This window comes from Phasianus colchicus, chromosome 1 (genome assembly GCF_987193195.1).
Source record: "Phasianus colchicus chromosome 1, bPhaCol1.hap1.1, whole genome shotgun sequence".
NCBI lineage: Eukaryota > Metazoa > Chordata > Aves > Galliformes > Phasianidae > Phasianus > Phasianus colchicus.
Genome location: NC_143436.1, coordinates 126619375 through 126632954, shown reverse-complemented (window position 1 = coordinate 126632954; position 13580 = coordinate 126619375). Strand labels below are relative to the sequence as shown.

At 38.7% G+C, this 13580-nt stretch overlaps 1 protein-coding gene across 4 annotated transcripts in view; it reads left to right on the top strand.

Moving 5' to 3' along the window:
* TBL1X (transducin beta like 1 X-linked) overlaps positions 1 to 13580 on the top strand; it is a 197979-nt gene that overhangs the window by 51878 nt on the left and 132521 nt on the right. For 3 of the 4 annotated variants that reach the window (XM_031596119.2, XM_031596118.2, XM_090125917.1), the window contains exon 2: positions 6112 to 6185. The exons of the other annotated variant lie outside the window; for it this stretch is intronic. The gene's annotated coding sequence lies outside the window, so the exon portion shown is untranslated. The remainder of the gene's footprint in view (positions 1 to 6111; positions 6186 to 13580) is intronic. 4 annotated transcript variants of the gene reach the window in all.

The following is a 13580-nucleotide window of genomic DNA, read 5'->3' as shown; positions in this document are numbered from 1 at the left end:
GATGGTCTGAAGCGAGCTTCTAGCAATGCCCTTCATGATGAGTTCCTATAATTAATGGTTGCTGAAACTACAGGCCTCCAGCACTTCCTCTCTCCCACATTTCTGTGAGCTGTGGAGCCTGAGGATCAAAGAAATGTTAAATCTATTAGCTTTAGGCTGTACAATGTATAAACCCAGATCACTTGTGCTTAAATGTGTGCTGAAAAGTTCTAGCGCTTGCTTGTGCGAGCGAGGTAACCAGCAGAAGCCAGGCTGTAATTGCTATAGCTGTAACTCTGAAATCCTCTTATTTGAGTAAGAAAGCCTTCTCTAGGTTAGCTGCGCTGATTTTGGATGATGGTTGTTAAGCTGAAAAACTATTTATTACCCAAAAAGAAAATATCTCATGGAAGATTTAAACTGGTGCAGTTTACACTTCTGTCATGATGACAGAGGTGCATTTCTGTGCCAGGAATCCATCCATTGTTTGCCTCACGCAGCTGTGCAGCCATGGCACAGCCCAGGCTGCTGTGAGGGGGACTCAGCTTCCTCCTGAGGATGAATGGGAAGAGTGGAGAGAACCTGCCTTTCTACAGGTCTTTCCTGGCCTCCCTGGCATGGCAGGCTGTGGGTAAACCCAGTGTCTTTTTCAGGTCCCACCCAGCAGGAATTGAAATGTGAACACTGTACCACTGTGGATGTTGAGGGCTTGGAAACGTGAGCCGGGAAATGATGAAATAAACGGAGGAGAACGTTTCCATAAAGTGTGCAGAGACAAAATCTGAAACTCGTTTTATGTCTTTTTTGGTCATTTAACCTATTTCATTTATTTATTTATTTTAAATTAAGCATCCATCTACTGCTGATAGTTGCAGATGTTTATTTACCTGTTACCCTAATTAGCAAATATTCACCAGTAACTTTCCATATAAGAGAGACTGCTAACTTTTTGATAAATTGTAGGATCAAGAGCAATAATTGGCTTCTGTATGAGTTATAACCTTTTGATTATTTAGGTTATGAAGCCTGCTTCCAAGGTCATGGCTCACTGCAACAGTCCTGCTTCCTTGTCCGTGGTGGATTTGCAGGATCAGTTAAAACCGGTAGCTGAGCTGCAATAACATTAAATCAGTTGCTGTCACTATTTGAGACCTCTTCAGAAGAAGTGAGACTGAATACCATCTTATGTTATCTTGACATGTACCTTTATGCTGCTTATCAGCAAGATCCACGTGTTCTGAGCATTTTTGTTTCCCTGTTTCATGTGAGGTCAGGTGAGGATAATTGAATATCGCTTTCAGCATTGAAGTGTTCTTAACACAGAGTGGCTCAACAAAAAACAAGTGATTTGTTTATAAATATTGCCTTCATTGACCATACTGTTTTTATACTTAATTTTTATCTATCAGATACCCAGAATGTTTGTTGGAGCTCTGTCTTTTTGCAGTGTGCAAATTTGTTTTTTAAATATGAAGTGTAATTTTAGCCTACTAATTCTATTTCAGATAACTTCTTTTTCACTCTTGAAAGGATGAAGATGTAGGGGAATTCCTCTTTTAGCAGACACCTTCTAGAATCAGATCATTTAGCTGCATTTACTAAGTATGCTGTTACTGACTGATCACTTGGTACTATAACAGCAATATAGCAGGGATACATAGTTTTTTACCAAATTTGCGTAGTTAAGCTTAGGCTGAAATTTTTAGATGAAGAACAGGCTCGGTGGCTCATGTTTTATTACAGGCTGTGAGAGTTTTTTAAATTAATCTTCAGGCTGTGTTTGAAAATTTCACCCCCAAGAGAGCGAGGCTGCCCCTCCTCTTGTATAGAAATGTTCATTCTTACACAAACACACAAACACTGAATCACTTGCTTGACCTGCTCGATGTTTGAAGGCATGTTGGAAGATTTTGGAGCAGACCCCATCATTTCTTTGTGAGTGCAGCAGAGCACAAGGGAAGAGACTGGGGTGGTAGTCCAGCAAGGGGTGGGACTGCACTTGGATGAAGAGGAGCCTGGATCTGGTGCTGTGGCAGAGAAAGGCAGAAGAGAAATGTGACCAATTGTTGTACTATCTAGGGAAAGGAAAGCATGGCGACTTATGGGAAACAATGAAGGAAAGATGTGGTGGTGGTTGGTTTTTTTTTTTTTTTTTTTTTTTTTTTTTTTTTTTAATGAATCCTTGGGGAAAAAAACCCAAGACAACACAGAGCAATTTACTAGATGTGAAGCAAAATTGCATGTGCGATGTTCCATGAAGATGTTGCCCTGTGTGTTAGAATGAGTAGGGGAGAAAGAATAATAATAATAGGGGTAATAAGAAGAAGTGTAGAGATAAGAATAAGCTCTGGGTAGCAATTAGAAACAGAGCTGCTTTTAAATCCAGTGCCACCCTTCCAGATTTGTCTTTTTCCAGAACTTCTGTAATCTGGACAATTGACTTGCAGGTTACATACAGCAAACAGGATCATAAATCTTAGGAAGCTACTCGCAGAGGTAATGTGAAAGATGAATCTAAAGTTTTCGTTCATACTGATTTAGTGTTTTCTTTTCCAGTCACCTCTCTGATGCACTGGTCCTGAACTGTGTTAAAGCTAAGGAAAAGCTGCTGCAGCACTTGCAGTGTGTGTAGCTTGTGCCCGGTGAAGTACTGATTATTCTTTGTGGAAAGGCAACCGCGGTCTTTTGTGACTGAAATTTGGGTTGTATTTCAGTGAGGAAATTAAGAGGAAGAGGAGCAAAGAAACATAGGGAGATGAATGGAAGAGGAGTTGTGTAAGATACGGAATATTTAAGAGAAAAGCTTAAAATAGGTAGGGCACATTAGTAAGAGAACTGACAGATTTAGGGTATTTATGTAAACCATGTTAGAAAGAATCATACTAAGAAGCAGAGATGACCTATACGAATCTGTATTAAGGTCTGTGTTGCCTCTTTGTAAGAGGATCCTGTTACAAATAGTGGTGACGTCACGAAGTAATTCAGAGAGCTACTTTTGTGTATTCAAGGGTGGCAAAAACGTTCTTAATGAAACTGCAACTTACATTTGTGCTCACTTAGTCCTAATTCTTTGATACAAACCCAGTTGTTGCCAACCCAATTACTTAAACTATGCTAAAAATAAGACTCATGCATCAAAACAAATGCCTTTTAATTTTCTTTGTTGTTTTACATTTTGGAGAAAATAGCCTCTCCCTACTGTAGGAAATCATCTTAAGTTCAGACAATTCCTTTAAGCCCCTTCTGCAAGTAAGGGTGAGCTTTTGGGTACAAGATGGGAAGAGATCTTTGATTGTGTGTGTGCACGCTTTCTGGCAAAAATAGATGGATATTCTATCAGTTACTTTCTTGCAGTGGAGTAAGTGCAGTTATTCTTGGTAAATGGTCCTGAGAACATACCCCTCCGCCAGTACTTACTATGTTCAATTAAATCAAGGGGTTTGTGGTTGTTTTTTATTTTTTGTCTTCAAGAGAATTACTTACACGGTACTACTATATCTGGATTAACTGCAGTGTAGAGTGAGTTTAGATTAATATTTAGACTGCCTAACTTAGGGCTCTCTGTAAAAACAGAGGATAAGGTTAAATATATATATTTTTAATCTTATATTGTAGATGGTGTTAATCTCAACTCAAGACTGAAGCCTGCAATCCACAAAACCTTCATATAGCTGCTTTGACATCTAAGTTGATTTCATATACGCGTTTCTGTAGCAAGGGATTTAAGTGCCTAACATTCTGCTGCTGCACAGATAGCGCTACTGCATTGCTTATCTTCTGCCCATGTCCTTCTGGGATCCTCAAATGAAGTGTTCCTGCACATAAGCTCTTGTACAGATCTCTTTTAACACACATCATTGGAAGTGAGTTCAGCACACAGCACAGCAGCCATGTCTATGGCACGCTAATCAAAAAGACTGTGTAGGGAGCCGGGAAAGGAAATACAGGTAAGACAGGGAGTTAGTTGTTGAGAATAAATCTGAAAATTGATAGGGTAAGAGGCAAGTGCAGGAGGCTGAGATGGGGAGAGTAAAGCAGTAGGAAGACCATTGGAAAGTAAAAAGCAGTGTGAAAGAGCCATCAGATCTGTAAGTGAAGGGGACAGAAGCTGAGAGATGATGCTGAGATTAAAAGGAAAGGTAGTGCTTGAGAGCTAGAAACTAACGGGAAATGGGATTCTGGTTGGAGGGGAGTAGTGTAAAGTGGATGAGAACAAAGCAGCTACTCTAAAGGGACGGGGGAACAGGACTGAGATCAGAAATAAAAGAAGGCTGAGCCTGATGGTAAGGAGTGTGATGGGATGGTTACAAATGTTCCAGGTGGTGACACTGGTACAGCTTTGGATGAGAAGGAGAGGTGGCCAAGTTCTGTGGGACACTTGGGGTGTCTGTACTGAACAAGTAGGAACTTCTCCTTTTTGGTTGATTCTTTCTTTAGAAGAGCTGGAAATTAAACCAAGCTCAGAAAGCAGTGGTCTTGAAGAACATTGTTAGAGTTACAAAAAAGCATTCACTGCAGAGCTGGAAAGTGAAGAATTAAGGTTGTCTGGAGCTTGTTAACTGAGAATCCTTGGATGCTATGCTATGGTTTTAAGTTATACGATCTTAGAACTATATTGTCCCTTCTGTAGGAGCACACGTATAACAGCTGTTCAGCAAAGGAGATAGATATTGCAAACTTCAGAGATAGCACATTGTCCCATCCACTGCCTAGAAGAAATGAAAGATGCGTCACCTAGTTAAGGAGATGAGTACAACCTCCCCAGAGAATTAAAAGTATTGTGTAATGTTAAGTGCTCTGATGAATGAGTCTTAGGAATCTTTGATCGCAATCAAAATTTGTAATAGTCTTAATTCAAAAGTTTTGTTCTTTAAGCTCACTGTCTGTGGAGATGATACATATGATGCACCTCATGGAGGACTGCAAAGCAATCTGTTGTTGTAGCAGTACCAAAGAGAAGCTCTCTGGGAGAGAGTGGCCAAGTGCTGCCCAGGGTGGTGGTGGAGTCACCAACCCCGGAGGCATTCAAGAAATGTTCAGATGTTGTACTGAGGATGTGGCTCAGTGGGCAGTATTGGAGATAGGTGGATGGTTGGACTGGATGATCTTGGAGGTCTTTTCCAACCTTCCTGATTCTTTGATTCTGTGGCTATAGTTGGTTTTGAAATATCCATTGACTTCTAGTAAATTCTTCTTTGAAAAAAGAGTATCTTGCTTACTTTTAGGATATGTTTACTTGCATGATAGAGAGAGCTAAAAATGATTTTATTGTGAGTTGATGTAATTTTAATTACATTTTAGGGAAACTAATTCCATCTTTGTTTTCTTTCTAATTTGGTTGTGTTCTGACCACAGTCAAAAGTAAGGTACTGATTACTACTTAAAACGCATAGTTTTAGTTGCGTCATATCAAATGCATTGCTTTTCTGCTCTGTTATTGTTAGGTCGACTGGTCTAAATTAGGTGGTCTAATTCTGGAAAATTTGAATATGTGCAGGTGGACTTTTGTGTCAGTAAGCTACACTTATTTAATTGGAGTTCCATGTGTCTGCAAAAATTGACTCCGTATGGTTGAATAGCATGTTTTGAAATGTTTCTTTAATTCATGCTAGTGCCTGGAGAAAGTAGAATAACATTTTGTTTTGAGCTCCTCCTTAAGTGACAGTGCACCTGTACACAAACCTTTCAATTTTTCAAGTGGTAATTGAGTATGTAGGTTTTTCCTCTTTCACATGTTAACAGTTTCAAGGTAGCTTCAATCTGTGTCTAACAAAGCCTTTACTGTGCTTCTTTCTGTTTGTACTCCTAAAAACAGGTGATGAAGTGTACTTAAATCATGCAATCCCACCGTCTACTAGGTTGGATTTACGTGAGGTTTCTGGCAGAAAACTCTTTCATTTAAGGCTGTACCAAGTCTGGGAAAAAAAAATAGAACTGGTGAAATAAAAAACTGTCTTTTTGCAGAGAAAATAAAAGCCTTGAGTTTCCTCCTGCTAAGCAAATTGATGGGGAAAAAGTCCTGATAGAAAATGTATAAATTGCTGATAATTTTCAGTCATTAGACTTGATATAATCAAGAGATGAATTTAAAGGAAGTTACATAAATTCATTTTGTTTTTCCATTTTTCTCAGGTACCTAAGGATAAAACTGGCCTGAAGGGAAAATCTAGGGGGAAACTGGGGAGCTTGACTGCGCTTGCACCTGAGTAAGTGAATGCTTAACTGAAAACTGACTTTACAAAACGTGAAAACTGTTGACTGTTTTTAAGCATCTTCTCACTGCAAAATGTAAGTTGAGACAATGCTTTGGCTTTTGGATTGAGAAAAATACTAAAAGTAGTAGGGTTAGCTAAGCGGAATGTAGAATAATGCAACCTTCAGTGCTTTTTATTGCTACCCTTAAAGGCTCCATTAAACAAAATGTAGATTACATGCAACACTGGTATTCTGGTGTTTTGCCTTTTCAGTTCTTTATCCTGAGATTAAATGCTGAGTTTGAGTGACTAGACTTGTCAGATGGAATCGCAGTGAGGCACTGAGGTTCAGTGGGATTGAAGTCCTAAAAAGAGGCTTTGTTAGGTGTGATGTTACCAGAGAATGGAGGCTGAGAAGAAGACCTTATAATGGTGGCCTAGTATGGTTGTCTTGCTGAGGGTGCATTTCACATTTGAGACAAAAGCTATTGTCTCACTTGGATTAGCTTCCATTAAAATTTGGCTAGGGGTGTTTTTCTCTGGCAGTTTTGATGGGACATGTGGCAGACCTTCCTAGATTTGGAAGGTATCCAACAATCCCAACTACCCAACCTACACAAGTTCCTTAAAAGGCAAGAGAAGAAGAGTATTTTTCAGTTATAGCAGTTATCCAGCTTGTTTTCTTTCTGGCAATCGAAGCGTTATTTTGGTAACAGTAAATATTCCACAGGTCAATAAGGTACTCTGTTGTATTAATTAATTAATATATATCATAATATATGGAAGACATGTAATTATAATAAGCGGATAAGTACAGCATAGTATGAAACTTCTTTGTACTGGTAACGTATTTTTAATAGTGGGCAAGTTAATTGAATTTTCTGAAACAATTGCCAGAGCTGAAGGCTTTCTTCCTGCAGGCATTTGTCATGTGAAAAGAATTATTTTTAGTTTTGGAAGGCTTCAGTAAGTTGGAAATTCTAACTGGTATCTACATTAAATTTTACAGACTCTTCTTCTCAACTGAGATTCTCTCAACTTAATCTGATCTAAACTTGTTATCAGTGCATTCTATTTCAAATCTGTTCTGTGGTTTAATCTTGTTCTTGTACTGAATGCATGAACTCATCAACTGATATGTCATGTCACTGCATAGAAAAGTATGTTACATTTTGTTGTATTACTCACCGTTTCTCTCTTTGCAATAGAATAGGAGACAAAAAAAAAAGCTTCCATTGTTTTTGATGTTAAAGAGAAGTAAATACGTCCCTTTATAATAGGGTTTGTAGGCCATACACCTAGGACTTTAAATTCATTGTACAATTTGGAAATATATCAAGTCTCATTTAGCATTATCATTCTTTCGATTTCTATGTTAGGTATTGAATCACATAGTGCCTGAGGCAGTATTACAACTGGTTGCTTTCTGGTGCATTTGTTGTTCCTGCTGAAGTTCTGGTTCCTGCAAATAATGTGCCTTGTCAAACTTGCACTTAGTGTGCATAGTTGCAGGAATGAGGACCATGGACAGATGTAAGGTTTATTAAAGGAGAGAAATTCAGTATTCTTGAATGATAATGGCATGTTTTTAAGTTGAAATTGGCTAAACAGCTCTGTTTTAAATCCAGAAGGGACCTTTGAGAGAGCTTTTTTGCCTTGCTTCTTTTAACTTCTGTACTAACACATAGCAAATGTTTTCATTTATTTCCTGTGTTATCAGTCCTACTCTGCATATTTTAGTCTATTGCTTCTGACAGTGATGAAAGGCAGGTATTTCCTGACCTTTTGTATTTTGGGTGCTATATAAGTTCCGCTGTTCACTTCAAGAATATTTTCTTCTTCAGTCTTCTTCCTGTGTTCTCATTCTGAAGGTAGCACTAGAAATCCCAGGTGCAATTGCAATCTTTTTGATATCACAATGTAGATTTTGTAGCTGTGCATGTGAAAAAGTAGCCTTCCCATACAGCAGAAGGGTGGTCATTCTTCTGAGCTCAAGTATTTGTCAGAGTAGCGACTCCTATCCGAAGAAGAGATCAGTGAAGAAGTGTTAGTTTCATGCTACTTTTTAATTGAAAATTGTCCTCAATTGTTGTTTGAGGGAAGGCAGAAGTCGAGAACAACTGAACTAACAAATGGCCGTAATCCAATTACGTTGTGTAGTCTATTCCTTTATGAATATGGGATTGATCTCTGCTCTAATGTAGGTGTCGCCAGTTATTTGTAGGTCACTGCATCACCTACATTTTTCCTTATGGAGAACAGAAATTGGACTGCCCTGGGGCAAGTTCTGCTCAGTTCAGCATGGAAGTGAGCTGGACGTGTTTTCGTAAGCATTCTGCATGTAGCAGCCTTGTGAGCCTCATATTCTAAAAAGACCTACGGCTTTGTGGAACTCTGCGTATCGGTGTGAAACCAGGAAAAATGTGGCAGTGACGCAAATCTCTGTGCACGTATCGTGTTCTTTTTCAGGGGTTGTTTGCAGGCTGCAGTGAAGCCAGCTGATTGAACCCCTCGATGCTGTAGGATGAAGCTCTCCAGCTTTTTTTAGTAGCTGATTTCAGGGAGATTGTTATTAGTTTTGTAAATCAAATTGTATGTTTCTGGCAGTTTTTAAAGATACCGTGTGCTCCGCTATTCCGTTAGTGTGAAGTCAAGAAGACTCTGGAAGTCGAAAGCCCTTTCTCTACAATATTTTTCCCATGAAGATCAATTAATTTTCTGATTAGAGCTGTGTCAACTTAGAATCTGCTGAAATCTAAAAAGCTTGATGTAGGATGAGTCAATTCTAGAAGGTTGTTTAAACTTATATGCAATTTTTAATTTCTTTAATATAAATATTTTTGAGAGTGGTCTTTGGCACGTGGCACTTGAGTAATGGAAAACTTCAACAGCTGAAATCTTAGTAACAAGAAACCAGAGTTATTTAAACGGTTTTATTAATTAAATAATTTGTTCTCAGCCAGCTAACAGAACTGCAGTTGCAAACCTCCCCTGTGCTTTCTGTCTTTGAAAGACAACTTATTTTGACCTGACCTAAAACGTTAATGAAATGATATCTCCTTGTCTCAGTTGCCTGAAGCCTAAGGTCACAGCCTTTCAGTGGTGTTTGGAAAGTTGTATATCACTACATTTGAAAGGTACAAAAGTCCTGTGGTTGGCCTCAGCATTAAAATATATATACTGCTTTATGAGGCTGTAAACCAGATAATTCATCACTAGTGGGGATCTGGAGGGAGTCGTGGGCTTTTAAAGAATAATACATTGGAGTACAGACTCCTTTGGAGGAGGACTGTTATTAGGGATTCCTGGAAAGTGAAAGCCTGTATCACACGCACAGTGTCACCAAGTATTTTAGCTGTTTGGTTGTTTTGTTTTGTCCCTTTTCCTAAAGGTCTAAGAACATACAAACATTCTGTTTAAACTATAGTAACGAGTGCTGTCTTCTCCTCAAATACAGGAGGGAAGGGAAAAATGATTTTTTTTTAAAACACGTGCATCATGTGAACAGCACTGCAGCTGTATTGCTGTTTGCTCAAGTAACAAGAATTGAGGGGGAAAGAGGATGACAAGGGAGATACGTGGAGGACATTAGCATTGTGGTATGAATGAATTTACACTGTGCCTTTATTGAGGAGGACTCATTACAGGATGCTTGATCTGTTTGCTGCTTTTTGGAATTTAAAAAGCATCTTTTTGCAGAGCAGCTCATGCGGTAACTAGGAAAACAGAAGCAATTAGTGGTGTAATCTCAAAGGGAATCTCAGGCTTCACTTTAAGTGCAATGATTAAATCCACTAAAATGATAACCATTGCTGCCAAGAACTCCTGTAATTGGTCACTAATGTATTTTGTTGTAGCAGTCGATAACTACTAGATTTCAGGCATGTAATTAGTAACGCATACACGTTTGGTCAGTAAAATTGAAAATCCTAATAACCGAGGCTAGAGGGGGTAGAAAGGAACAGAGAGCTGGAGAACTGAAATAGTGCTCTGTTGATAGTACCTAACTAGAACTGTATGCTTCAATAAAACAAGTGTCCTACTGTGCTGGAATACAAATGGGCTGTCTGTGGCAGGATATAGCAAAGACGTTTGGCAGAGAGGGATTTGAAAGCTTCTGGCAGAATGTAATTGAATTGGCCGTTTCTTTAAAGATGCAGCAAATTGTTTGCTGCAGCATTCATCATCATAAGGAAGGTCAGACAGGTTGCCAAACATATGATATTCATAATAAAAAGTGAAATGGTGACGCTTATATTTGAACACAAATCATGTTACCATATTTGCAGAAAGCTGCGGAAATGAATGGGAATATTTTTGGTGTTGCTGAGCCATTAGTAATTTAAGTAAGATTGTAATTCAAGAGGGGGAAAGTGTATCGTCAGAGAGAAGACCCCCATGGGACTTCAGATAGTGAGCAACATAAGATCACCCCCCGGCGTGAGAGGATAGAGTGTTTTGGCAGGAGTATTGCTGACTCCAGCTTCTGATCACTTAGGAGAAGATAAGCTTATGCAATCCTGTTGTTTTTCCTTTTAAGAAAACAAAGGGAAAATGTAATAAGGAGGAAGGACCTGAGTGTTTTAAAACAGACAGAATCTAAACTGAAGCATTGTGGGTGTTTGTTAGAATCAGTTATGTTGTGACAGAACGAGATGATGCAACAAGCTGTAGCATATCTGAAATGCTATATGAAATGCTTGGTATTGATACACTGGGAAAACCCTCTCAAGTCACATCCAGAATGCTGAACATAAATTGCATGCTGACGGCAGCTTTGGGCCACACAGTGATGCCTCTGCAAATGAGCTGTTAGCTTTGAGGTTCTAACACATTCAGGAGACTGGCACTTTGATTTCTTGCACCACTGCACCACTGATAGGGTTGGAAATGGGAATCAAAATAATTAGATTGGATATATAGATCTCAGCAAACCAGCCAAGAAAGCAGCGAGGGGTGGGGAAAGCCTCTTTCAGTTCTGAAACGTGTCTGTTCTGTTTTTATGAGAGGGTGAGGATGGAAGATGTAAACTACAGTGCAGATGCTCTCCATTTATATTCAAAGAGCATAATAAAATAATTGAATGTATGCTTCCTCCCATTAAAGCCTGTTAAAATCAGTAATAAAGGGCATTAGTGTTATATTAAAAAGGAGTTCCAATTTTTGGGCAATATATCTCAGTTATAGTAGGTACAGAGCATAGATAGGCTAACTGGGGACTGGTCTTAGGCATCATCTGATGCCTTCCTTCTTGCTGATACAGGATTGTTCCTACCAGTACATTTTCTGTTATTTTCCTCTCCAGAAAAGCTGTCCTACTGAGTTACTCAACGTTTTCCATTTGAAAAAGACATTCATCCCTTTACTACTGAGTTTCCATCTGACAGTGTCTTCCTTTTTTTGGTTGTGCAGATTCTTCCTTCAGATGTTTGTAAATTATTACCATTACCACTCCCACGCCCCCTACTATTTCATTTTCTCCCTGTACAGATTTCTCCCTGCATCATCTAACCTATCTAGTCACTGCTGAGTACCAAACCCAAGTAGCCTGGTGACAAGGAGAGCAGTGGATTGAGATTTTTTTTCCTTTGAAACCAGATGTCCTGTATGATAATAACATTTTAAGGAGTTGCTCAGTTTTGCAGACACCTGTCCTGTCCCAAAAACACTGTCTGGATTTGCAAGTAAACTCAGCAGTTCCTAACTCTGCTTGTAGTCACTGGAAAAAGCTGCACTGAGCATTTCTGAACTTTCTTATTCTGAGATAAATGCCAGCGTTTTTTTCTGTCTGTTCCCATATTCCAGATCCCCAAGCAATTTCAGATACTAATTTTCTTACTGTGCTTTTCAGTTTGTTATTTCACGTTACACCACTCAGTTACAGAGATGACAATGAGGTGTATAGTGTATAGTATAGTGATCTGTGCAAACCCATAATATCTAAAGCTCCTTCAGAAGTTGTCACCTCGGGGTGCACTGCTGTCATTATACAGCTTATGTGTAAGTCTACCATTTGTTGATACTGCTAAAAGCAAATGTTTTTTTTTTTTTTTTTGTATATAATTGCAAGACAACAAATAAATGGTGTATTATTAATATCCATATGGTTTGAATGATATTTAACTAGGATGTAGGTAGGGTGGAGATGCTGCACTTGTAATTGGTAATTGCAGGCTGGACATACTGGGAAAGAGTTTGGGAGCTCTGGAGGAGCTCATCTTCCTGGTAAGAAATGGATATAATCCAATGTGTCACCTAGAGGCTGAAACTGAGAGTTGGTCGTCATCTGGTAATAGCCATGTGGAGATTTATAAAATGAGAAACTCTTGTTTGGAAAGTATGGAAATGAAAAGATGCACTGGAAATAAATGATAGAATTGAAACAGGAAACAGATTTTTGTTTTTATTCTGTCAATATTCGTATCTCTTTACAATTTGTAAGTTCTGGAAATTGAGAAAAACCACCGCAAATTCAGTTAGCTAAAAGTGGTAACAGTGGTGTCTTTTGGTCTTCATGCTTCTTAGAGTCTTTCAATTAATGATAAGGGCTATGTACATATATATATGCTGGCTGTGTAGCTGAGAATGTTGGTCATATTTTGCCAGAGGACAGTCAAAACGCAGTAGTTACTGTACAAAACCCTGAAGAAATAATTCAATAAATTGCCTTGCTCCTAAAGTACCTCTGTAATGCCTTTTGATAAGTGCTTCTGTTATGGCAAGTAGAACATACAGACTGCTTATGGCAGATGTGACATACAGACCACTTAGTCTATAGCTCAGTACGTACTGACTGATGTTTGAGGTTTACTTCACATTTGGCACTAATGTTGCACATAGGGAATTGGGAAAAATGGTTACTGTTTTGAGGAGGTTTTATATATTTTTATAATATAATATATAGTTTATAATAATATATAATATAAATAATATAATTTCTTTTTCCTCGACCTGGAATTGGCTGGCTATATTATTGGCACTCTAAATGCAACATTTTATTTCTGGCAATAATTCTGTGGGAGAATGAATCCCACAGAGTTTGGGAGAGAAGGGGGAATGAAAGAATCATAGCCTTTTCAGACGTATAACTTGCTGAACAGATGCAAATGCAACTAACTTGAACAAAGAGATCAAACTGAATACCTTGCACAGGATCCATAATGCCTAGGAGGGCTGCAACACTCGATCACCTTTGTTTTGAATAATGCCCTTTGGTTTATTTTGTGCTGTCAGTTCTAACAGGGCAGTGTGTTACAAATAGTAGTTTCTGTAACAGAGTGTTAAATGCTATCAAATATTTCCCATTCCCATATATCAGTAACCTTCTCTAACATGCATTCTAAGTAATGGCAGCGCATTACCTACTTCAGCATCACAGTATGGCATTTGTCAGGAGACCTACAGGCA